Here is a 24,621-nt window from a genome sequence, read left to right as displayed (position 1 = left end):
ATGGTTACAGCTGGCTGTTTTGTTCGTTCGTCGTTCTTTCTTTCACAAGTAGCTAAGTGATACTGGGAAGTAGTATGTAAGTGCCAACAATGTATCAAAACTGTGCTTTGAGGCACAGGTTGATGGTCAGAAGTGGTCAATTAAAGTTAAAATAAAATTAAAGGAGGCAATGCATTATTTGGCAAAGCACTTGTTCCCTTTCTAGGCTATCTATATTTTGCTGGACTGCCTATCATTGAGGTAGATGAGGTATGAAAGCTCAGAATACAGCAATCTGAATGTTACTGGGCTGTCTGGAATGTCTCAAAGAGGGAGAAATTAAACATGCATATGAGAAACGGGCATTTTTTGAATTTGTAATAATAAAAACACCAGAGAGAATACACATGAAAGGTTATTTACTTGCACAGCAAAGATGAGGCATATTGCTAGGCAACAAAGACATACAGGCAGTAGTGGGCCATGAAAGAGGAATAGTGAGAGACTTTCTGAATACATTCTTCTCATGTTAAGAACCTGTTGGCAATCTTGTGTCAGAATTCTGCCTATCACATTAACTAGCAAACCTTACATGATTGAGACTCTAGGTTGATGTTTTTGCACCAACCACTTTTCCTTTATGCGTGGTAGGGATAGATTTCCACAAGGGCAGCTGTTGTGTCAGAATGGAAATGAACACACAGTCAGTCCAGGGCTCGGAAACAACTATAATGAGTTTATTCATATATAACACTCTCAGGTGACCACAGTGTAACTCACTGTTAAGGGAGACTTGACAATGTGCATTTCCTTTTAGTGGGGACTGGCCATTCACATGTTGATATCCAAAAGTTTACCAAAAGAGAAGGGTCTTAGGGGTTAGGACACAAACCTGGAAGTCACAATTTCTGGCTTTCCAAGTGTCTGATGGATGACCTTGGGCAAGACCCTGTTGTCTTAGTTTCCCCATCTGTGAAATGGGGATAATTAATGAATTCATCCTTTCATAGATAAAGTTTGTCACGTGCTTAGGGCCTTTCAGCTGAGGCTCTCAAAGCAAAGTGTTAATATGCAAAGCAGTTTGAAATGTTGTTTCTCTGTGTAGTGGGAGATACCTGTCTCTACCATCAGCATAATGAGTAAGCCTCACTCCAAGCACCTTTCAGATTTCTGGTGTTATCCTTCACCCCCAGTCACTGCCATCTCAATAAAATTCAGACCTGAAACCAAACTATTTTCCAGGATTACAAGCCAGTCTTTGAAACAGAGTAGTCAAGTGAAAAAAAAGGTCTTTTTCTTTCCCTAAAGTAAAAATGTGAAGGAGAAAAATGTTAACGGCAGCTCAGTGGATTAGAGTTTGAATTCTCTTTTGGTTTAGTACAGGAATCCTTTATTCTCTTGACTGTTGGACACACCAGTCCCAGCTATGAACTGAAAATCCTGTGATTTCTTTGTTATCTTAGATTTTCTTCCTGTAGGGAAAGAGAAACACACACTCAGTGGGGAAAGAATAATGGCCCAATCCCGTATACACAGGTATACATCCAGAGTAAATCTGCTGAAGCCTTGTGCCCTTTAATCTACTCCCGTTTCAAAGCAAGGTAGTTCAAAAGCGCACTATGCATTTGTTCATTTAAACAAGCCCTAAGAGGAGGAATACCAGGCCTGCCTGGGAGGAGACTGCAGTATTACAAATACCTTGATAGAATAGATAGAATGAGAAAAGGTATGGATTGTACCATCTAAATCCAACTAGGATCACAGCAGAGTGGTGAAAAGGAGCAGGATATGATTATTTTGTTTGTATGTATGTGTGGGTGTATTACTTTGAATGTGTCTGTGTAGGGTGAAATGGACAAAAAAAACTAATCAAATTTGGTGATATCATTAATATCAACCTATTTACAGCATAATTGCTATTTACAGCTATTTACAGCATAATTGCTATTTACAGCTATAATTTGCTAAGTTAAGGGCAAAACAGTCTGATTCAAAATGGTTTAAAGGGGAGTAGAAAGAAAAATATATTTGTACTGTATTAAACTTTCTCTCTGTATAGGGTAAACTAGCCTGGAGAAAATTGTATTTGTTCTTTTTAATGACATAGAACAATTGCCTCTTTTCCCTCCCATATAAGTGAGGAGTGACTGTGCTTGTCGCTCAGAAGTTGCCAGTAATTGGACCTGATGTTTCCTGACTGCAGCAGATGAATATGTCAATGTTGTGAGTTTGAGCACAGAGCTGGGCGATATATTTTGTGTCATTAGTTAAGGATTGCCTCAGGACTCTTACCACTTGATGAGCACAGTCAAAGGTATGACAAAAGGTCCCATCCTGAATTGCTGCAGGCTGACCCCAAGGCCTGACACAGGGCATCCATCTTAGTACCTACCCGTAAGTCACACCCAGCACAACAGGTTAGTCAGACAAGGCTGAGCTGCACTGTACCATAGAAAGGAAATGCAAATGGAACAGAGTGTTTTGTTTATAGCTGTTGATTTTTCCCCCCTTCTATGTACTACAGCAACTGTGTTTAACTATTTAAATACTGGCATTTTCCGTACTGCCAGCCAAATTGACACTTGGGAAGATGTGCATGTATATTTTCAAGTTCCAAGGGGCTAATCTATTCATGTCCTAATCCAAAGAGCGGTTGAGCATCTATTGGGATCAGTTCCCTGTCTGCACCAAACCTGGGATGAAGGACAACAGAATCTTTTCTGATATCTTGGCTCAAATTTTACCTATCATAACAGCTTGTGCAACAGCACAAAATAAGTATCAGAAAATAACACTGTAAAAAAAAACTATAGCACATACTAAGGAACACCATGGTGGTGTAGGCATCAGGTTTCGTTTAATCCACCTACTCCCTATAACCAGAGGCTTGAGTTCTACTAGGATTGTTTCAATCCTTCCTATTTTCAAGGTAGATAAACTGTTTCTGTGCAGTTTACTGTGTGTACATATCTTTCAGAGAAGACTTTCAAATCTCACATTATGCCTAATCTGCATGAGCATTAAAGATCTCATGCATTTTAAAACCCAGTGCCATAGGAATTGCCACCAGATCAGTCTCTCACTCATAGATTGTATGGTCAGAAGGTACCATCATGATCATCTAGCCTGACCTGCACATTGCAGGCCACAGAACCTCACCCTCCCACTCCTGTAATAGACCTATAACCTCTGGGTGAGTTACTGAAGTCCTCAAATCATGATTTAAAGACTTCAAGTTACAGAGAATCCACCATTTACATTAGTTTAAACTTGCAAGTGACCTGTGCCCCATGCTGCCAATCTGACCTAGGGGAAAATTCCTTCCTGCCCCCAGTTAGACCCTGAGCATGTGGGCAAGACATACCAGTGAAACACGTGGGAAAGAATTCTCTGTAGTAACTCAAAGCCCTCCCCATCTAGTGTCCCATCACCGGCCAGTGTAGGCAGTCTCATCATACCATCCCCTCCATAAACTTATCAGAATCTGTTTTGAAGCCAGTTATGTTTTGTGCCCCCACTGATCCTGTTGGAAGGCTGTTTCAGAAGTTCACTCCTCTGATGGTTAGAAACCTTCATCTAATTTCAAGCCTAAACTTGTTGATGGTCAGTTTATATCCATTGTTCTTGTGTCCACATTGTTACTTAGCTTAAATAACACCTCTTCTTCCCTGGTATTTATCCCTCAGATGTATTTATAGAGCGCAATCATATCTCCCCTCAGCCTTCTTTTGTTAGGCTAAACAAGCCAAGCTCTTGGAGTCTTCGCTTGGAAGGTACTTTTTTCCTTTCCTCTGATTATCCTAGCAGCCCTTCTCTGCACCTCTTCCACTTTGAATTCATCTTTCTTAAACATGGGACACCAGAATTGCACACAGTATTCCAGATGAGGTTTCACCAGTTCCTTGTATAATAGTACTAACACTTCTCTATCTCCATTGGAAATACGTTACCTGATGCATTCTAGGATGTATTAGCCTTTTTCACAGCCACATCACATTGGCAGCTCATAGTCATCCTGCGATCACCAATATACCCAGGTCTTTCTCCTCCTCTGTCACTTCCAACTGATACATCCCCAATTTATAGCAAAAATTCTTGTCAGTCTTTAAGTGCATGATCTTGCACTTTGCACTATTAAATTTCATCCCATTTCTATTACTCCAGTTTACAATGTCATCTTGTATGATATTCCGGTCCTCCTCCATATTGGTAATATCTCCCAACTTTGTGTCATCCAGAAATTTTATTAGCACACTTCCACTTTATGTGCCATGGTCTTTAATAAAAATGTTAAATAAGATTGGTCCGAAGACCGATCCTTGAGGAACTCCATTGGTAACCTCCCTCCAGCCTGACAGTTCACCTTTCATTATGATCCATTGTAGTCTCCCCTTTAACCAGTTCCTTATCCATTTTTCAATTCTCATATTAAGCCCTATCTTCTTCAATTTAACTAATCATTTCCCATGTGGAACTGTATCAAATGCCTTACTGAAATCCAGATAGATTAGATCTACTGCATTTCCTTAGTCTACAAAATTATTTATCTTCTCAAAGAAGGAGATCAGGTTGGTCTGGCATGATCTACCGTTTGTAAAACCATATTGTATTTTATCCCAATTACCATTTACCTCTAAGTCTTTAACTTTCTCTTTCCAAGACTTTGCATACAATTGAGGTCAAACTAACAGGCCTGTAGTTTCCCAGGTCACTTTTCCCCCCTTTCTTTAAAATAGGAGCTATTTTAGCAATTCTCCATTCATAGGGTATGACCCCTGAGTTTACAGATTCATTAAAAATCCTTGCTATTGGGCTTGCAATTTCATATATTAGTTCCTTTAATATTCTTGGATGGAGATTATCCAGGTCCCCTGATTTAGTCCCATTGAACTGTGTGTGTTTGATTTCCTCTGATGTGGTCATTTCTATTTCTATATCTGCATTTCCATTAGCCACCCTGCCACTACCCCTATGATCCTCATTATCCCTATTAAAAACTGAGGCAAAGTATTTCTTTAGGTGTTGAGCCATGCCTAGATTATCTTTAATCTCCATCCCACATGAAAATGTAATCTGAAATAAAGTAGGGTGTGAATTTTAAAGCAAATTAACTATTCCTGATTAAGTCTCTGTGCAGATGCTCTTATTCGAGAATGAGTGCCTTATTCTGAATTATTGTAGTCCATTTTGGAAGTGGATTAAACGAACACAGAAACGTGTCTACACATAGAATTAAGAATAGTTAATCCGCTTTAAATGCATACTCTACCTTATTCAAGATTAATTTTCATGTGTAGATTATCAGGAACAGCTATTCCAGAATAACTCCTTATGTAGACAAGCTCTTATTTGTGGGTGGAGCTTGAAATAGTGCCACCACATTTTTCCCTAATCTAAGGGCTAGTCTACACTTAGATGTCAGCCGGGTCGACGCGGTGAGTTCGACTTCTCGGAGTTCGAACTATCGCGTCTAATCTGGACGCGATAGTTCGAACTCCGGAAGCGCCGCGGTCGACTCCGGTACTCCACCACTGCAAAAGGCGGTGGCAGAGTCGACCTTGGAGCCGCGGACTTTGATTCCGCGGCGTCTCGATGGGTGAGTAGTTCGAACTAGGGTACTTCGAATTCAGCTACGCTATTCACGTAGCTGAACTTGCGTATCCTAGTTCGACCCCCGCCCTTAGTGTAGACCTGCCCTAATCCTTACCTGGGCTTCTTATTTTAGGTCAATTCAGCATCCTTGCGGATGATAGTTTCTCAGTGTTTTCCAAAGATTTTATGGCCACAATGGCAACCATGGACCTATCCCAGTTGTTTTCTCACTCAGTACTTGTGAATGGACACTGTTTGCATCTTGTATTGCACTGGGTTGGCAACTGAGGTAGTGAAGTTTATACCTAATGGTTTGACTATTATCTCCTTCAGTTTGAAGTCAGGAATGTTACATGCCCTGAGTTTGTAACTGCGTAAGGAGAATGACTGCTCACCTCATGGGTGAACTAAACTGTCTGCCTATGATGGACTCTACCTGCTGATGTTCTGAAGCCCCTCCATGCAAGTTACCTCCACTTGCAATACATGTATCACCATGCATATAAATTGAAACTGTACTAGTAATAGTAAATAAAATAACATGTTAGCAGACCATTTGTATATCACTTCCAGTGCATAAGCTGGCTGCTCAGTGTGGCAGGGGCTACTCCACTTCTAACATTGATTTGTTGAGAGCCTACTTACCATCATGGATTCCCTCTCTAGTCCAACACATTCTTTTTCCTGTTTCGCTGGCATAAACTCCATAATGGGGGAGGGGAGCAAGGTAAATATCATACATGTATCTTTGTTTGAGATCAAGGCCTTAGAGGTAAGTAACCACATTATGACAGTCCATCTGAGGTAATATTTCATATCCTCTGGGAGGTTTTGTATGTTTTTATGCATAAATATTACAAATTCCACATCAGTTACATAAAACAGACCAAGGTGTAACAAGGACAGAAAAATAGAAGAGGAGGTTATCATGATAGCACTGCATTCATGTGCTGTCACAACATGAGGTTCAGAACTGGTGGGTCCCTTTTCTTGAACTAAGAACAATTTGTTACTTATTCCTGCCTTCAAAGAAACCCTTATTTACCTCAAAATGGAATAAATTAATTATTAAACTCATAATTAAGGACCAGATCATTCCAAGTAAAACATAGTGTAGAAAGTGAGGGGACTCAGAATTCACTCAGGGCTTGTCTACACCACACAGCTTTTAGTGACAAGGCTGTGTCGACACAACCTTGTCACTAAAAGTCAGTGTGTGTAAATGCTCTTTTTCGGTACTTTGTCAGCACTTTTGTTGGTACTTCCAGCCCCCTGAGCGGCGTTAGCTTTGTTGGCAGGAGAGCGCTCCTGCTGATAAAGCCACGTTCACACTGTAACTTGCATCAGCAAAACTTTTGTCTTTCATGGGGGGGCTTTTTTAAGTACCCGTGAAAGACAAAAGTTTTGTTGACAACTTTGCAGTGTAGACAAGCCCTCAGGAGCAAAGTATAAAGAAGTACTAATGCTGCATGTTTCCAAGGTAAGAAGAAGTGTACGTGCAGAAGAAGTGTACGTGATACAGGACAGCTACTGCTTCATGTAGAAAGGGGGCTGTGGTTATGCAATTTGAGGGGATGTGTCAAGGCCACGGAAGGACCACTAGGCCATTCCACAAAAAGGCTGTGGGACAGGGAAAGAAAAATAGAATCATGTAATGATTGCAGGGAAAGAGTTTATTGACTCTCCCACACGTCTGTCTGTGGCTGTAATTCGTTTACAGTCACCTCCCCTGTTGATCTCTAATTCAGTGGTTCTCAAAGCCGGTCCGACACTTGTTCAGGGAAAACCCCTGGCAGTCCGGGCCAGTTTGTTTACCTGCTGTGTCTGCAAGTTCGTCTGATCGCGGCTCCCATTGGCCGTGGATTCACCGCTCCAGGCCAATGTGGGAGGCAAGAAGAGGTGGCCAGCACATCCCTCAGCCCGCGCCACTTCCCGCAGCTCCCATTGGCCTGGAGCAGCAAACCGCAGCCAGTGGGAGCTGTGATCGGCCGAACCTGCAGACGCAGCAGGTAAACAAACTGGCCCGGCCTGCCAGGGGCTTTCCCTGAACAAGCGGCAGACCGGCTTTGAGAACCACTGCTCTAGGTAGTTTAGATCATGCTGGGAGTTCTGTTAATCTCATAAGTTCACAGAACAGCATACTCTGGCTTTTAGCTTTTGCCTAAACTAAGTGCCACTCTTAGCAGGTGGAGAGAAACACAGTCCCACCATTGAAATAATATATCTATCATTGCTTTGGGGCTTAAACTGGTGAATGTATGCTGTTCCCTAGGTGCGGGGGAGATGAGAAGGCGTGAGCAGAATAGTGATGGTGCTGGATGGAATATGGCTCCAGTAATAATTACTTATCCAGATGGCTTCTGACCACACCACAGATGAGCAGTGCAATGATCAGATTCCATTTCAGCACAGTGACTTTCACACTGAACCCAAGTTGAGAGACACAAAAGCCTAAGCAGATGCTTGGAATTGAAAACCCACCCACTACTCATACTGCTATTGAGATAAATACCCAGGTACTTTAAATAGTTTGAAGGGTGAGAGTGAAGATTATAAAAGTGCTAACCACAATCATTTATTCAGCCGCTGATACAGGTCAGGATTGTGCTGCTGGTATTGTTTGAATGGACTTCCAAGCAGACCTGGGTCCAACTGTGGTTTGTATGCACACTGCAGTACTTGTCTTACTGTCAGTGGTAATAAAAGTTGGCTGAAGGTGCTGAGCCTTTGCAGCAGGTGGATACTTCATGTTAAAAATCTACTCTTAAAGATGCAAAGTGATGTGGGGAGGCCTGGTCTAGTATTGGCCATGTCACTAAATGACCACAGAAGGCTTGAGTCTCCTCTGACTTGCACCTTGTGTAATTGTTCACACATGTGCAAAGCAGATATCAATCTCTGCCATTCAGACCTGATAGTTTTACACCCAGTTTGCATTCACAGGGTGCAAGGCAGCAGAGAAACATGATGAGATGTTTTAAAAGTATAAGTGAGGTTTTCTATAGCAGATACAAGAACATGAACAAACACTGAATATACAACTGTACCTCAATACTTATTAGATGGGATTTCAGTTCCTTGGGCTTTCCCCTGGATAGTACTATGGTCAACATCTGTTGCCATCTCCTCCCATCAAGGGAGCATCAATTCACGTGGAGGTTCATCATCTGGGCTTTCGCAGCCATATAATTGCCACCTAGTTTTCCTTCACATCAGGAAGCTTTTTTTCCTGCAGTGATGTTAAATGTCATGCAGTGATCTATGGAAATGGTCTCTACTGCATTCCTAATAGTTCAGCTCACAGCCTGTGGGGCTGCTTTATTGTCCTTGGCAAACAGGATTTCACAATTCTCCAGCACTGTGTCTACTATGACGATTGATTCCTCAGCACTCAAATTGAGATGATGCCTCCTCTGTGAGAGGTCAACAGCATCCTTATTTTTTTTACTGCCTGATCCTGCATGATGTAGCTTCACTCTGCCTGAGACTCTGCTCTGTTGATGAGTTGGCTTGTGTAAGCAAGGTGTACCCTGCTTTACTGAAATGGGCAGGGTGGATTCTATTGGATCATCTAGAATGGCTTTCAGTTGCCTTAGGCATTGTATTGAAGTGGTGCTCAGAGCGAGACATACCAATATAACTACCTGCTTTATAAGATAATGAAAATGCTCTGTCCTTTTTTTTTAGTCTACTTAATATCCGTCCCTTTTAGCAGCTGCATGTTAAAGGAAAGTGCACTGTGTTTTTTATTTGCTGAGAAATGGGTGCATGACTGATCTAATTCAAGGCTTTGACCATGATATAGATGGGTAAGCAGATGAGGATAAATTTGCAGGTGTGACTATTGAGTGAAATAATGAAACAATTATGAAATCTTTGCAGTGACTGAACTGGACATATGTTAGTGACCATAACAAAATGTTCTACTGAGCAAACTGATGGATGGTTAAACAGTAAAGTCTTTGTTGGTGATGCTAGAGTAACCAGGGCAATCTGGATGCTTAAAAGGGGAGCCTGTAATGATTGTGTATGCTTATAATTCACTAAATAATGCTTGACTACCTCATCAGATGATTGATCTCTACTCTTTTAATATTGAAGTGCCCACAGAATGATAGAAATGTAGGGTTGGAAGGGACCTCGACATATCATCTAGTTCATCCCCCTCGCTTAGGCAGGATCAAATAAACATAGATCATCCCTGATGACAGGCTTTCGTATAAACTGTTCTTAAAAATCTCCCCTGATGGGGATTCCACAACCTCCCTTGGAAGTCTATTCCAGAGCTTAAGTGTCCTTAGATGTTAGAAAACAACTTTCTAACTATAACCTAAACCTCCATTGCTGCAGATTAGGCCTATGACTTCTTGTCCTAATATAAACCCACATACCTTATACTGCATTATTTGACTTTATTTCTTCAGGGGAGGAGACATAGATCTTAGCTGGATACTGTCTTCACACATGTGCAAAGAGCAGAACAGGGCAACTCAAAAAGACCCAGAAACTTACAGAACAGAGTACGGTAATTGCTAGATATTTTAAGTAGCTGTTCTAAAACTACATAGGATGTTTCCATTCTGGGTAGGGTGACCAGATGTCCCGATTTTATAGGGACAGTACCGATTTTTGGGTCTTTTTCTTATATAGACTATTACCTCTCACCCTCTGTCCCAATTTTTCATATTTGCTGTCTGGTCACCCTAATTCTGGGCAACCCACCTGGTAGATCATTTGCTCATCACCTTTTAAGTGCTGAACAAATCAGAGAGCAAGGGGTGGGAAAGGTTTTAAGTAGAGTTCAGAAGAACCCTGTGGACCCAGTCAGCAACTGATAGACGCAGAACCAAGATTAGTTACTGCTGTAAGGGCTGGGTCCCATTCCCTGTACCACTCTGGACACAGGCTACAAGTTTCTATTTCACCAGCTACAGGGAGGACCAGTCAATCATTAACCCAAGGACTGGAAAGCTGCTAGTTGTGGAGAGTCCCAGACTGTTTGCTGAACTGCAGCTGGGAGTGAGCCTCGCAGCCCAGGTAGACAGACTCCTGATAGCTTGGCTTGAGCTAATACACTAAAAATAGCAGTATAGACGTTGCTGCAGCTTGGGCACCCAACCCCTGGGTCTGAGCTTGGGTGGGTAGCCCAAACCTCCACCAGAGTCATACTGTCCACAATTCTATTTTTAGTGCTAGCTCGAGCCAAGCTAGCAGGAGTCTGTCTACCTGGGCTGCGAGGCTCACTCCCAGCTACAATGTAAACATACCTTAAGATGCTGCCATTCCACAAGCTCTGAAGAGTCCAGGTGACACCCACTGCATTCTACGGTCAGACTGTAAAGACTGAAAGTCATCTCAGAGTATCAGAGGGGAATGTGTTTTGATGCATGTGCTAAAGTACAGAAAATGTTATATTGAAACCTCATATTTGAATACTTAAAACAGAAACAAAAGGAGGGAAAGTCTGTATAAGGAACACCAGAAGATTTACCGTCTAAAGTTTATTCATTGTATTCCCAGTACTGCTTACAATGTTTTATACTTTTTACAATATGTTCTGTGTGCATTGTTTGTTGGTTTTTACTGTGAAAGTCTATGGAACTCTGTCGCTGAAACTGACTGGGAACTATTAACATCAGGTATTTACATACCATAGCCAAGGTTTAACACTGTGTATTGTTTTCTGAAAAGACAGAATTCTGACCTGTGCTTCAGCAAAGAGTTAAGCTGAGGTGCAGGAAGCAGGGGGGTGTAGTAGTTATACAGATTATGCCTGAGCATCCCTCTGTCCCAGCTATGCCACCTTCAGTGGACATAGAGAACAATTGATCACTGTACTCTTTATAACAACCCTTAACATATTTGGAGACTGTTTACAGGTCTCCATTTAGTCTTCTTGTCTCAAGAGTAAACATGCCTAGTTTTTTTAACCTTTCCTCATAGGTCAGGTTTTCTAAACCTTTGATAATTATTGTTCTCTTCTGGACTCTCTCCAATTTTCCACATCATTCCTGAGTGTGACGCCCAGATCTGGACACAGTATTCCAGGTGATGCCTCACCAGGGTCGAGCAGAGCAGGACAATTACTGCCTGTGTCTTACATATGACACTCTTGTTAATACACTCCAGAATATTACCCTTTTTTAGCAGCTGCATCTCATTGTGAACTCATATTCAATTTGCGATCCATTAAGATCCCCAGATCCTTTTCAGTAGTATTACCATGTAGCCAATTAGTCCCTATTTTGTAGCTGTGCCTTTAATTTTTTTCCTTCTTAAGTGTAATACTTTGCACTTGCCTTTATTGAATTTTACCTTGTTGATCCAATTTGTCAAGGTCATTTTGAATTCTAATTCTGTCCTTCAAAGTACTTTCATCCTCTCCCAACTTGGTGTCATCTGCAAATTTTATAAGCATACTCTCAATTATCCAAGTCATTAATGAAAATATTGAATAGTACCTGATTCAGGACAGACTCCTGCAGAACTCCACAAGATACCTCCTCCTAATTTGACAGTGAAACATTGATAACTACTACCCACGAGGCAAAGAAGGAAATTAGGTTGATTTGACGATTTATTCTTGAGAAATCCATGTTGGTTATTGCTTATCACTGCTGTCCTCTAGGTGTTTACAAAGCTAGTTCCTTAAGTACCCTATGGTGAATTTAATCAGGTCCTGACAACTTGAATACATCTAACTTATTTAAATATTTGTTAACATATTATTTCCCCCTTGTTAATATTGTGTTAACCATGTGGTCACAATTAACCTTTTTAGTAAAGACTGGAGCAAAATATACGTTAAACACCTCAGCCTTCTTGGTGTCATCTGTTATTAGCTCGCCTTCCCTGCTAAGTAGCGGACCTGCGCTTTCTTTCATCTTCGTTACATGATGTGAACTCCTACTACTCTAACTCTACAGTTCCAAATCATAGGGCTTTCTACTGCAGTTGTCAGTCAAATAGATTTTGTAATGGCGCTGTATTTTCTGTTCTTATAAGGGTTGGTGTATATTTCTAAGTAAGTGAGAAATCATCAGCATCGTGGAAAGGATACTGTGGTTAATTCCTGTTGAGAAACAGAAAACATGATATGATAAACAACAAGGAGGCATCCTGCAAGTTTCTTTTAACTACGTTTTTTTTTTTAATGAGGTTGCTCACTGCTAGTATCACTGCTTATTTGTGGCCCCTTATTTTTAGGTCTCATGGAGACTAGGTGGAAAAGGGGAAGGTATAAATGTGCTTTACCTTTGAAAAGATTCTACTTCTAGGTGTCCCTAGATGTTATGTATGTTAAGACTCGTGCTTTCTTGATTCTTGTAGTGGGGATGGGAAATACTTTATATCCTTGTGCCCCCCCTATGCAAGGTGACATGGTACAGCTGCAGTATCACATTCATTGTGAGAATTTACAGAAGACATTTTAGGTTTTTGGAGATGACAGATACTTAGTGTATTGACTATTTCAGGATTGGAAGATGAATCTTAATAGTTCTTTGTGATCTGCTTGCACCCAGCCTGCAGACAAGATCTAGGAAGATAGCAAAACCTTCTACAGGCAAGAGAAGACATGTGTCACTATACCAGTTACAGGAATTCTTGCTGTAGGTTGCTAGAGGTAGGCAAGGCATGTGTCAGTCCCTAGTACCAAGCTGGTTTTACCAATGTAATAAAATTAAGCTAATCCACACTGAGTATTTAATTCGATTTCCCACATTGTACAAGGAGCCAGGGGTGAAAGTAGAAATAGGGACTTACTGGTAGGCAGCTGGGTTGGGGCTGGCTCTGGCCCCTGGAAGGGGCAGGGCCTCAGGCGTAAGGGGCGGGGATGGGGGGGTCAGAGCCAGCCCCAGCCTGCCCTGTACCATTTTTTTTTAACCTCTCTTTCCCCCAAAAACCTTCCCCTGCCTGGGTAGCCTTGAAAGACTCCTCCACCAATTCCCTGGTGAGTCCAGATCCAATTCCCTTGGATCTCCAAAACAAGGAAAAAATCAATCAGGTTCTTAAAAAGAAAAGAAAAAGTAAATTAAAAAAGTAATTAAAGAAAAGAAAGGTAAAAGAAAAAAAAACCCTGGGAGACAGCATACCAGCTAATTTCACAGACAATAGATAGAAAACACAGGATGTTCCCCTGGTCAAAACCCTTAATACACACAAGAATACCCAATTTGATAATTCCCCTAATTGCACCAAGACAAGTTACAAAAGAAAATAAACATAAACCTATTTATTCCTTTCTAAAACTTACTACTCTGCTAAGAGGCTGGTTCCTTGATCTTTTTCACTCCCGCTGAAACTGAAAACTGACTAAACAAAGGAAACTTCCCTCCTTCCTTTTGAAACATCTTGTTCCCCCATTGGTTCCTCTGGTCAGGTGTCAGCTAGGCTAGGGGAATTTCTTAACCCTTTACAGGTAAAAGAGGCATTAACCCTTAACTATCCGTTTATGACAGGAGCATTTTACAACCACGCTGCACAGGTGTACATGACTACCTAGGATAGAAGGTAGTGGAAGGCCAGTCCCCTGTTGCCCAAGTTGTGCTTCCCCATGATGAACATATGCAGGGGGGAGGCTGCTGCTGCTATCTGGTTATTTAATACTAATATTACTGTAACTTCCAGAGGTCCCAATCAAGATATGGGCTCTATTTTTTAAGTGCACTACAAGTACATTTCTGTCATTAAAGTCTAAAAAGCATCTGGCCTACAGTCTTTCTTATAGTCCATTCCGGATAATTCATTTCTTCAATACCTTCTCATGCCACGTAGGTGGCCAGATTCTTCCACAGAAGTGGCGTACAATAATGCCCGCAGGAAGAACCATAAAGTGTACTTGTAGCACCTTAAAAATGCACTTTTAGTACCTGCATAATTAAGGCGGCACTGTATTAATGTTCCTGGGGAAGGCATAGAGGATGTGCATACATGTGCCTGCATGCTACATAACCAAAAAAAAAACAAAAAACACCCAACAACATTGCAATGCAGTCAGAGAAGGGTGATCTGGAGGAAGCACTAAGACAGAGCTAGGAGACAATATATGTGCCTAGGCAGCAAAAGTGGGCATTTGGCACTCAGGTATAAACTGACCCTCAACAAGTTTAGATTTGAAATTAGATGATGGTTTCTAACCATCTAAAGGGAGCAGTGGAGGCAAAAAAAACCTAACTGGCTTCAAGACTGATCTTAGTAAGTTTATGGAGAGGATGGTGTGATGAGACTGCCTACAATGGCATGTAGCTGCTCTGCAAGTGCTAGTAGCAAATATCCCCAACGGCTGAAGACAAGACACTGGATGGGGAGAGCTGAGTTACTACAGAGAATTATTTCCCAGTGTTTGGCTGGGTGGTCTTGCCCACATGCTAAGGGTCCAACTGATCACCATATTTAGGGTCAGGAAGGAATTTTCCCCTGGTCAGATTGGCAGAATTGGGGGGTTTGTTTGGGGGGGTTTTGTATTTTTTTTTTTGCCTTCCTCTGCAGAGCAGGGATCGGTAACCTTTGGCACGCAGCCCACCAGGGTAAGCACCCTGGAGGGCCGGGTCAGTTTGTTTACCTGCCACGTCCGCAGGTTCAGCCAATCGCAGCTCCCACTGGCCACGGTTCACCGTCCCAAGCCAATGGGGGCTGTGGGAAGCGGCGCGGGCCGAGGGATGTGCTGGCCGTCACTTCCCGCCACCCCCATTGGCCTGGAGCAGCGAACCGCGGCCAGTGGGAGCCGCAATCGGCCGAACCTGTGGACATGGCAGGTAAACAAACCAGCCCGGCCCACCAGGGGGCTTACCCGGGCAAGCCGCGTGCCAAAGGTTGCCAATCCTTGCTCTGCAGCATGGGTCCTGGGTCACTTGCAGGTTTAAACTAAAGTAAATGGTGAATTCTCTGTAACTTGAAATCTTTAAATCATAATTTGAGGACTTCAGTAACTCAGCCGGAGTATAGAGTTTATTTCAGGAGTGGGTGGGTGAGGTTCTGTGACCTACAATGTGCAGGAGGTCAGACTAGATTATCACAATGGTCCTTTGGGCCTTAAAGTCTATGAGGTAGTTGTAATAATCCACGTTAGATAAGTACTTTTGCATTACATATGCACCCCTAGTGGGCCAGGTAGCTGTGTGCTGCGCTATGATATTTTGATAAGCTTTATAGCTGTTTTCTTCATAGCTGAGTGAGACGGTATGCTTTTGGCACCTCACGTCTGTCTGACTGTGTTCACTCTTCACATAGAAAGCATGATTTTTGGAGTCCCTTTGGCCATCTTTAAATGGATGTCGTTGAGTGCTACTCTTCCAGCAGCTTGTATGTGGGTATGCCTGTACTATGACTTTATCAGGCTTTTTATGCTCATGCATAAACTACCATCAAGGTTAATGACATCTTGTGGTCCACAAGTATCTAAAGGAACATTTGCGACAGTGGATGTGCAGAGCTAAATTCATACACAGGACTTTCCTTCTTTTGACAACCTTACCACTGAGCACTTGTTTTTTTTTACATCTAAAGTAACTTGGGCTGATCCTAATGTGTACCTGATACTGCCCTTGGTGAACCTTTAGCCCAGGGATCGGCAACCTTTGGCCTGCGGCCCGCCAGAGTAAGCCCACTGGCGGGCTGGGCCGGTTTGTTTATCTGCCGCATCTGCAGGTTCAGCCGATCGCGGCTCCCACTGGCCACGGTTCGCTACTCCAGGCCAATGGAGGTGGCAGGAAGCAGCAGCCAGTACATCCCTCGGCCCACGTTGCTTCCTGCAGCCCCCATTGGCCTGGAGCGGCGAACCGCGGCCAATGGGAGCCGTGATCGGCTGAACCTGCGGATGCAGCAGGTAAACAAACTGGCCCGGCCCACTAGGGTACTTACCCTGGCGGGCTGCATGCCAAAGGTTACCAATCCCTGCTTTAGCCCATAATAATGACACAAGCATGTTTCCTGGGGATCTGCGTACCCTCTGCAATGCAGCAGAGCCTAATATTTTATGTGGCTTTAGTAGAGCCCATTTCAGTGTCTTCCCTAATTTTCACTGGCAATGTCACTAGCATGAAGGAGAACTAGCTTTTCATAGAACGCCCCTGGATCAAGCATTCTTCTGCTGTCCCTGCTCCCAATGATCCTTCAAGCAGGCATTTCCAGCAGAGCTGAGTGCAACCTTTTAACATAGATGGATAACTGAACAAGTCTACATATAGTTACAGCTTCTGTGCAGATGTAGGCATCCTGAAGCAATCCGGTACTTAGGTATTCTACATTGGTTTACCACCCAGGTTGCCTGGGACCATAACAGGACATAGTGCAGCTATTAGCATCCTGTGCATTTTCAGCTTATTTTCCCTACACTTTTGGTAGACTCCAGAAACATCTTTATTTCTGCCACTTTCTCTCTGACATAAACCTGCTGCTTTTCTTTCTCCTCTGAAACATTCTGCTCTGACACTATTGTCAAACTAGCAAGAACAATCACAATACCGGTGTATATATATATATATATATATATATATATATCCCTTCTGCTTATTCTTCAGACTCCAAACAGCCTATTTTTATTTAGGCACCAGGGGCTAGATCCATAAAGGGGCTTGGGCATTGCAATGCCTAATTCCTGGATGCCCTGCCATCTGTGGAATCTTCAGCCCCAAGTTATATGGACAGCCTGGACACCTAATGAATGGGAAGAGTTAGATGCCTAAGGAAAGACTCCTCAGAAGCCAGCAAGTGGAATAGGGAGCTGCCTAAGGTAGCCAGGAGTAAAAATGCATAGGAAAGGGGCAGGGGTGGGGCCATACGTTCCTAACCCACACTGATCTGAGCCTTAGGCACCTGACAAGCTAGAGGGACACACCCATTTCCGTTCAGGATTCTCAGCCTTGAACTTCCGTCCGAAATTAGATGCCTAAGCCGGGTGGGAGAGAGGTAGGTAGGTAAGGTGTGTCTGTGTCTGTGTGTCCCCAATTATAGCCTGTAGACTGGTTGGGGCACTCAGCTAGGTTGTGGGAGACCTGGGTTCAAATCTCTGACAGAGAAGGGGGTTGAATCTACCCACCAGGCTATATGGTAACCTGGGATGGGGCTCTCTCCCACTGGAGCTGTTCCACTTTATAAGTACTAATCAGGCCAGAGAGAAAAAGACTGTATAGCCTAGTGGCCAGGGTACCCACTGGGATGTGAGAGAGTCAGATCACAGTCTCTGTTCCAGGAAATATTTATTTATACTAAATGGAGCAGCCTCCGCTGAAGACACTGAGAGAACCACCCCAAAATATCACCTGCAATGTAAGAAACCTGGGTACAATCCCTGCTCCAAATTAGGCAGAGAAGAGGTTTGAATCTAGGTCTCCCACATGCCAGGTGAATGTATTAACTGCTAGGCTACTGTGTATTCTGGGAACATCCCCACTCATGCCCATCCAAGCCTGCAAAATTCCCAGCCTGCTCATCACTGGCTGTCTTTTGTGCCAGGTCCAATCCAATAGGGATGCTCAATGCTTGCCAATGTGATTGGGGCCTGCTAGGGAGATAGGCAGGCGGTCACCTAGTATGACCAGTATGGTCACCAGGGCTTAAGGCTATGAGCAGCTCATTAGCTGTGGGGCAGTGTCAGTCCTTAAGCAGTTTTACATGTGCCCACCAGTAGAAACCTAGATGCCTTGAGGACTGTAGGCAGCAGCTGAGCAGTAGGTTTGAGAATGTCATTGGTGGATTCAGGCCCTAACCTGGTGCTGGTAGGCATCTAAGTACTTATGTGGACATAGCCCCAGGAGCTGCTGCTGCTGTAGAAAAAAAATAGCACTCTCTACCTTGTACCTGTTACCAACCAGACTTGTTTTCTACCAGAAGTATCTTTTCTGTTTCATAGTTTATCTGTTGGTTCTGAATGCATGTCATATACACTCCTTGCCTGATATTTCATGCCAACACTTTCCAATAACAATGAATAATTTGTTGGATCTGCTTGAGCTGCTTCTGATTAATAAATAATGATACTGTGCATTTGTACTGTGCCTTTTGTCTGAAGATCTCAAAGCACTGTACAAATGGTAGGTAACTATCATTATTCACATTGACTTTCTAAGACAAACCGTTTACATGGAAAACCTGTTGGACTAGAAGAACTTCAGAAAGTTATTTACACTAGAACTTTAAAGGTGAGTTTGGAGATTTTTTAAAAAAACCAAATTCTAATAATTCGAAAGGGTTAATATCAAGCAAATTTCATACAGTTCTTGTCACTGGCTGTTCCCTGAGATAGCACATAGCAATAACACATAGCACTGTCTGCCACCAAGGAAAAAAGATGGATGTCACTAGATAGAAAGTCCTGATGAGAACTTGTCATCAGCAAATCCTTGACCATTTTATGGTAGTAGTCATATTTGTACTTTAAAAAAAGACATGATCAGCAGTCTCTAGAAACAAGATGGTGTCTAAAGGTTGTTAATCATGTCTTTTATGGTATTGCTTAAGGGCCAACCAAGAATTGGGCCCCATTGTGCTAGGCACTGTACACAACTAGATTAGTAGATGGTCCCTGTTCTGAAGAGTTTACAATCTGAAAACGGTTGCTGGTTCCAGCAACAGACTTTGTGATGGACCAAAACCAAAGCCTCAGAGATTGAACCCTTTATATTTTGGGAAGAGTCAGATTTAAATTCCCAGATCTGATGTCATCTCTTGTATTTCTGGTTCAAAGCCCTAACAAAGGATCAGTTTTCTAGGTCTGTTTCTGAGGCAGCAAAACATCATGAGAACAACTCCTCATCACATTTTAGGAGGGAATAGCTGATCTGAATATTTGAGATGACTTTCAGTTTAGTAACAAAGGATTTCACACATACTGGACTATGAACGTTGTAGAGAAGAATGAGACTAAGTTAGAGGTAACGGATGCAAAGGGTACATACCATTTTTGTTTTGTGAATAACTCCTCCTGATGTCAGTAGATCAAGGGCTATATGAACTAGCATTTCCTAAACTGCTAGCTAAATGAATACTTAAGAGTTAGTGGGAATAGTTAGGTACATTTAGTTATTGAAATTCCGAAGAGTTGAAGCAGGCATTGTTACCTGGCTAGACACTAAATAGGATAAGAATTCTGGATGCAAGAATCATAAACAGTATCAATTATTAGAAATACACTTCAACCTCCCTGGCCACACAATAGCAGATCTTAAGGTGGCCATCCTGCAGCAAAAAAACTTCAGGACCAGACTTCAAAGAGAAACTGCTGAGCTCCAGTTCATCTGCGAATTTGACACCATCAGCTCAGGATTAAACAAAGACTGTGAATGGCTTGCCAATTACAGAACCAGTTTCTCCTCCCTTGGTTTTCACACCTCAACTGCTAGAACAGGGCCTCATCCTCCCTGATTGAACTAACCTCGTTATCTCTAGCTTGCTTCTTGCTTGCATATATAAACCTGCCCCTGAAAATTTCCACCACTTGCATCCGAAGAAGTGGGTATTCACTCACGAAAGCTCATGCTGCAAAACGTCTGTTAGTCTATAAGGTGCCACAGGATTCTTTGTTGCTTTTACAGATCCAGACTAACACGGCTACCCCTCTGATACTAGAAAGACACCAAAATCCCCCAAACACTGAAAAAAACCTGCTTTGATAACCGATAAACAAGGATTTCAGAATACATCCCCAGTATGTAGCCCTTTCCCAGAGCTAGGTTTGTATACTGTAAAAACCTTGGCTTCAGGAGCATGATATTGCAGAAAAACAAATTTCATTGTGCAATACATAACGTGTGTGTGTGTGTGTGTGTGTGTGTGTGTGTGTGTGTGTGTGTGTGTGTGTCACAATAACTGAGAAAAGCCACACACACAAAAGTTCAACCTAAGTCTACCTTGTTTCTGCAGTGGAGGCAGCAAGTGAAATGTGAAAACAAGTTGAGAAGTTCTCTGCTCTCCCAAAAGGCTTAAAGAAAGTGTGGTACATAATGAAAGCAGAACAGAATTAAAAAAAAAAAACCCACACACAAAAAAACCTCATGAATACATTAAACTGAATACACAAGCAAGAACAGAACAGCCCTGTAAGGAGATGAATTTGTCCTCTATGAGCATGAATAATTTGGTGACAGTGTGTTATCTTTAGTCCAATAAAAAAAAAGTTGTTGTTGACCCATCAATAATACATATAAGTATGAAGGAGTAAACAAGCATCATGGGACCATATTAAAAAACCTCTCAGAATAAGACCGCAGACCTCCATAGCTGTGCAGCTTTTGAAGAGCTACAAGCCTGCTGCATCATCCCGTTGGGTCCAGTGGGCTGGCAGGAACCACGCCAGCATTTTTTTCATGTACGATAGCCACAGGAATACACAGAAATGACCCAGACCTTTTAGAGTTCAGGTTATAATATGGGGGTGAAGTTCCACATAGCTGCTACACTGTCCCTCCCTCATCTCCCCACCAGCTGGAATTGCAGCTTAGCTAACAAAGTTGTTATTCTATGGTTGGCTAAATCCCCAGACAGGTATGTGTCCAAACTCTCTGAAATATGTGAAAGCAATTGAAAGAAAGTCACTACTCTGAGTGATAGTACCCTGTGACTGAGATTGCCTTATAAAGAAACCTGCCATTTTGACTGGATGATCCTGGTTCCAACCACCATCTCCTGTGGCCACTCTCTCATCCACATGATGCTCAGCTCCCACGCAGCAGGTGGGGACAGGGGAGACTCATTATGTAGCCATACTCCTCCAATCAATCCTCTTCTGTGCATTGAGGTCCCTTCTGCTGTATTCCATGCTGTATAGCAAAAGGGCAGCATAGGGCTTCTGGTGACCTTCACTTAAATAGCAAGCTGTTATCCAGATTGCAGTGAAATAAATTGGATGGCTATGGCAGATGAGAAGAGGAAGGGCAATATGTTTAAACTCTGAAGCCTATCAGATCCATTATTCTACCCAGATACCAAATCCATGCACAAAGAATTAAATCTGTTTTTTGTCAAAGGCTCCTCTGCAGCTGTGGAAATGAATGTGAGAAGGTTTCTACATGTGCTTTTGGTAGGCATTGCACAGATAAGGCCTCTTAATTTTCTTTTTCTCGTTCTTAATTTTGTAATCTCCTGGGGGTGAATCCTTCTTTGTGATGTAAAAATCATTTCTCTTACAAAGCAGCCTACTTGTTGAATTGAAGCCAGCAGTGGCAAGAGTGCAGCTTTCATACTCTAGGAGATCTTCTGCATACAGGCCTCAGAGTATGTGTCTGGGGAACACTGAAAAACTGTAGGTAAATCACTTATGAAAAGAGGAGGGGGGAATAGGTGGTCCCCCCAAGAGCGTGCAAAAGTAGGCATTATTCTGTGCTCTCACACAAGTACATCCTCACAAGAACCACTGCGTGTCCCATGGAGTCTTTGAAAATGTTGCTCTTATCAAACTAGACTTTGCATCTTCTGGTTTTCAAATTATTATTATTTGTACCTAGGACCCCTAGTCATGGACCAGGACCCAGTAGTCGTAGGTGCTGTACGGACACAGAACAAAAAACAGATGGGCCCCCACCCAAGATCATACAATCTAAATATATTTATATAATGAAATTCTAGATTTTCATTCTAAAGGCAACAGGCATAGGAACAAAGTAGATTTGTGCCTCTTTTTTTTGTTTATATTGAATAGAGAGCATGAAACATCCCCACCCCGCAAAGAAGCAACCAATTTTTTTCTTCTTTGTTTTACCTGGAAACATCACAATGTCTTACCTTCCCTGTTTCTGTTGTAGGTCCAGAAAAGTGGATTGGGAGCTGTCTGCATCCTTAGGAGTGGTGTTGTTGAATCATTAATAAGAATACATTTTCTTACATCTGTTTACAAAACATTTGCATTAAATAGCTGCTAACAAAACCCAACACAACATTTTAAGCACACTTTGTCAAAAATCACTTCATTTCTTAATTAGGACTTAGCGGTACCTGTCAAAGGGCACCTCGGTTGCTATCCAGTGTTCTTCACTGCCTGGCCAGTTCATGTGGTCTCTCAGTCACAAATGCATATGTGGTTGTTATCCTATTCACCATGTGTGTATTTATTCCTTCTTTGCAAAGTATAACAGCATAATGCAGGCTCATGCCAAGAGGGGGTTTCCCACCGGCCTTCACTCATCAGCCCAGTCTCACCCTCTGAGCTTTCCTTCTGAGCTCCTCCTTGCTTCCTGTTCCATCCACTTATAGCCTCCCAATTACATCATTAGCCCAGTGATTACCACCCAGGTGCTCATAATCCCCCAACAGAAAGTGTTTAATTAGTCATAGCTGAGCCTGCAGCCTTCCTCATGCTGTAGCTATATCAGCTATCAGGGTGCTACTATTTGTGCCCTGTGACACACCTCCCCCCACCTTATTGCACCCAAAGCCTTTTCTTGCCTCCCAAAGAGGTAGTCTTTGCTGTCCATGCCACACCCTCTTTACAGAATTGGGATTCTACTGTGGGTTCCTGTGGGGATGGCCCTCAGACCACCAGTGAGGGTCTCCTGCCTTCCACCCACAAAAGGTACACTGAAAGGGTGGAGATTTCCCTGAGAGCTCCTTCTCAGTCCACTGGTCATCGCACCAATCACATCCCACAGACCTTTCCTCCAGTTTACTTGGCTCCAGGCCTATATCTACCCACATGAATTGTCTCTCTTGAGCCACCGTCTTGGGATCTCTCTTCCCCGATTTACCTTGCCCTGGTTCAAAACTAGTGGTGTAAGTTCACCCACCAAGGCTTCCTTGTCAGGACCCTCCCCCCATCTCTCTTTGGCTTGTTCTTCATCCTGTGCCTTGCCCCAGGCTTGCTCCTTCTGGGAGTCAGCCCAGTCTCTGCCCGCCTTCTCCTCTAGATGTCCCTGAGCTAATACTTCCTGTGTCACCGCGCTCTTCTCGGGTTTCCTCCCCCACACCCCCAAAAGTCCTCCAGTGTGTTGCATTTTTCTGAGCTTGTTGCCATATGTCTAGGGGCATCACACACTGGGCCTGGAGGACACCCTGTAGGTTCTACACTTGTGAAGCTTTTAGGTGGACCCACCAGTTAGGATACTTTTCCCCCGTTGTCTGCCCTTTTTACATAAGGGGAATGAGGGCCAGTCTGTTCCTAACATTACCAAGTAAGGCAATGACTTTATTATCCCTACTCCAGGCCATCTAAACTTTTCTTCAACTGCCAAGGGGATAAATGCCACTGGATAAATGCACTTTTCCCCATGTATTGTGACAGACCCAGACCAGTGGGGTACAGGAGTCTGGTCCTATTAGTATCCAGGAAGTGGGCGGGCGAAGCCCGCCCACTACTAAAGGACCTCCCCCCAGCCTAAGGAGAGGATCCACAGGTCCGGGACACCAACTAAGTACGTGGGACAACTAATGAAAAAAAAACAGGAGCGGGAGTGAGGTCACAGGGCTAAACGAAGGGAACCAGATGGGGACACCGAGCAGAGAACCCCGGACAACGCCCACTGCTCCTCGAAGGCGTCAATGGAGCCAGTGGACGCCGCCCAGAGGAACTCCGCCCGGATGCGTGAACGGACGGAGGAGCGGAAATAGGCCCCACAGTCGCAGGAAATCCCATTGGCCAACCTCCTCTCCCTGGTTTTATAGATGGCCAGTTTGGCCAGGACTAAGAGGAGGTTGACAAGGAGATCCCGCGACTTCGTGGGGCCACGGATAAAGTGCATAGACAAACAGGTGAGGGGAAAAGTGCAACCAAAAACGCAATAGGAGATCCAAGAGGAGCCGGAACAGGGGCTGCAACCTGGCGCACTCTAAATAAACATGCGCCAGGGTCTCCTTCATGCCGCAAAAGGGGCAGGTGTTGGGGACAGGGGTAAACCGCGCCAAGTACACGCCCGTGCTCACGGCCCCATGAAGGAGCCGCCAGCTGACATCCCCGGCGGGCCTCGGGACCAGGGCAGAATACAGGCTGGCCCACCGGGGCTCCTCACCCTCGAGAGGTGGCAGGAGGTCCCGCCATTTCGTATCGGGGCGGGACGCGAGGGTGAGGTAGTGAAGCGTGTGGAGCACGAGCGTGTACAGATGTTTCCTTGGCGCGGTCTGGAACAA

General features: G+C 43.4%; 1 protein-coding gene and 1 long non-coding RNA gene across 2 annotated transcripts in view; one reads left to right on the top strand and one right to left on the bottom strand.

Moving 5' to 3' along the window:
- Window positions 1-24,621, top strand: part of SLC35F1 (solute carrier family 35 member F1) — a 366,249-nt gene that overhangs the window by 252,919 nt on the left and 88,709 nt on the right. The gene's annotated exons all lie outside the window — the stretch shown is intronic.
- LOC120402341 lies at window positions 464-22,762 on the bottom strand. The gene is made up of 3 exons (XR_005597153.1): window positions 22,498-22,762; window positions 22,288-22,389; window positions 464-1,451 (listed from the first exon to the last, which is right to left on the bottom strand). It is a non-coding gene; the product is annotated as an uncharacterized LOC120402341 (long non-coding RNA).

The sequence above is a fragment of the Mauremys reevesii genome, linkage group 3, assembly GCF_016161935.1.
Source record: "Mauremys reevesii isolate NIE-2019 linkage group 3, ASM1616193v1, whole genome shotgun sequence".
NCBI classification, from domain to species: domain Eukaryota; kingdom Metazoa; phylum Chordata; order Testudines; family Geoemydidae; genus Mauremys; species Mauremys reevesii.
The sequence above is the reverse complement of the archived record's forward strand: the minus strand, read 5'-3'. Positions and strand labels throughout refer to the sequence as shown.